The following is a 1,944-nucleotide window of genomic DNA, read 5'->3' as shown; positions in this document are numbered from 1 at the left end:
AAACTTTTATTTACTAACATAAAATATCTTTGGAATTCAAAAATTTTTTGCATTTCTAGTGCTGCCATCTATGCTTAAAATCAAAATATAAATTTGATGCTAAATCACTTGAATGATACTCAATTGTGGTTTGCTTTATTCCTCAAGTAACCAGTAAATGAATGCGTATTAATACATTAAAAAATAAATAAATAAAGTTGACCTATTATAAAAAGTTTATTTTTTAAATCAATCTTAAAAATGTTTGATAACTGGTGTATTGTTTTGTTTGATATTGATGACAGTATGACATATTGCATCATTTATGAAAGATTATACACTGTCTACTATCAAGTGTCATTGTTCGTTGCATAATAACGGACCGTAATTCGGTGGGGTAACTGGGTGGCAAAGTCTATAGAGCGATCTTTTGGGGAGGAATACTTTTTTAAAAATATTTCATGCAGTGACGCATTTTAAAAACTGTAAATTAGACATTTAAGAAATATTTTTGATTATAATGGCATTTTTTATGTTTAGAGGGAGGGGGGCGTGCTTAATTTTTTAAATTTTATTTGGTCGGGGGTAATTTTTTAAGCCAAATTTCTCATCAATCTATCATCAACATTCTACTTTACAAACACAAAAAATAACAAATAAGTGAAACGCATTTACAACTTGTGATTTAGTTTAAAGGGGCCAGGAATTTTTTAAGTAGCAGGTAAGATGTTAAAATGATTTTTTGAGGGGGTGGATACTATTCGAATCTTTATTTTTAGTGCAGATTATTTTTTCCAGTCATGTTCATTATATTTTCAATGCAAAATTTAAGTAATTTAAGATAAGCACATGCACATTGCATTTGTTGTTCGAAAACAATAGTTTTAATTTTTTTCGGAGGTAAGGTATATTTTTCAAAAACCTTATTTGCGAGTTTATTATTTTAATCATTTTTTATTTATTACCTCTTTATTGCATTCGAAACATATGTTAAAGTTCCAAAAAAAAGTTTTTACGCATTTCCTTTTTTTTTTCTTCTTTTTTTTTGTGACTGCAGTACTAACAAGCCTCCTTTCAAAGATAACATTAAGGGTAAAACTCTTCAATTTTGGTGGAACAATATATTTCGTGGTACCAGTTTTCGAAGGATTGGAGCGTATTGACAACATTGATGATGTAATGGCACAGATCTTAACAGGGACAGAAGAAAAAGATTTTCCCGAAAACAATGAAGAAGTTTTGGTATTTGAGTAGCCTGGTCGGCAGGGTTTGCATGCATCGGGCCGAAGACTCCCTGTGCATATTAAATCTTTCGGGTCACAAAGTCCTCCATGATCTCATAACAAATTTTACCTATGGGTGTACTGAATTGGAGTTTGATCGCTCTATGGTTCAGGTCAACTTTACGATCTGGTGGTAGATGAATGGATGTTTGAATGGGTCCGTCTTATAAACGGGTGTGGTAGAAGTAAAATTCTTGGCAAAAGATGGCGCCACTGGAAAACAAGAACAACCGCACCCCTTGCTTAAATAGCCTCTTACGACAACAATCACAAAAGAAGTTTTTCGAACACAAAACAGAGAGATCTGTGGATTTTGAAAAGTTTAATACCGATAACCAATTTATTTAATCAACCAATTATCCTGTTTCCAATTTTTTTTTATATTTATTTTTCGATTTATATCATTCATTCATTAATTTATTACTATTTTAATTTTTTTTTTAAATTGCTAAAAACATTTGCCGTTACAAACTGTTCTGCTGGAAGGGCACTAAGCAATGTTAAATTTATAAAATCCATCATGTTTGACCATATATGGCAACATTACTTTTAAAAAGTAACGAGTAAAAGTACAAGTATTTTTAAAAAAAGTAACGAGTAAAAAGTAAAAAGTTCTTATTTTAAAAAGTAACGAGTAAAAAGTACAAGTAAAAGTACAAGTACTAAACAAAAAAAGTAACGA

This window comes from Parasteatoda tepidariorum, chromosome 10 (assembly GCF_043381705.1).
Source record: "Parasteatoda tepidariorum isolate YZ-2023 chromosome 10, CAS_Ptep_4.0, whole genome shotgun sequence".
In the NCBI taxonomy this organism is placed as follows: Eukaryota; Metazoa; Arthropoda; class Arachnida; order Araneae; family Theridiidae; genus Parasteatoda; species Parasteatoda tepidariorum.
The sequence above is the reverse complement of the archived record's forward strand: the minus strand, read 5'-3'. Positions refer to the sequence as shown.